Here is a 321-nt window from a genome sequence, read left to right on the forward strand (position 1 = left end):
GGGAGATGGCTGGAGGGAGGTGGGCTGCGGGGGGAGATGGCTGGAGGGGGGAGCGGACGGGGGGCTGCAGGAGGAGATGGTTGGAGGGGGGAGCGGATGGGAGCTGCAGAGGGAGATGGCTGGAGGGAGGTGGGCTGCGGGGGGAGATGGCTGGAGTGGGGAGCGGACAGTGGCTGCAGGGGAGATGACTGGAGAGGGGAGAGGATGGGGGCTGCAGGGGAGATGGCTGGAGGGAGGGGGGCTGCAGGGGAGATGGCTGGAGGGGGGGGGGGAGGGGGGGCGATCGGGGGGGGCGGCGTATCATTAAAAAAGGGGGGGGGG

The 321-nt window shown here is 71.3% G+C and overlaps 1 protein-coding gene across 15 annotated transcripts in view; it reads right to left on the reverse strand.

Annotated features, from left to right (window-relative positions):
* Window positions 1-321, reverse strand: part of GRIN1 (glutamate ionotropic receptor NMDA type subunit 1) — a 68,638-nt gene that overhangs the window by 67,695 nt on the left and 622 nt on the right. The window lies entirely within an intron of this gene.

The sequence above is a fragment of the Trachemys scripta genome, chromosome 17, assembly GCF_013100865.1.
Source record: "Trachemys scripta elegans isolate TJP31775 chromosome 17, CAS_Tse_1.0, whole genome shotgun sequence".
Classification (NCBI taxonomy): Eukaryota; Metazoa; Chordata; order Testudines; family Emydidae; genus Trachemys; species Trachemys scripta.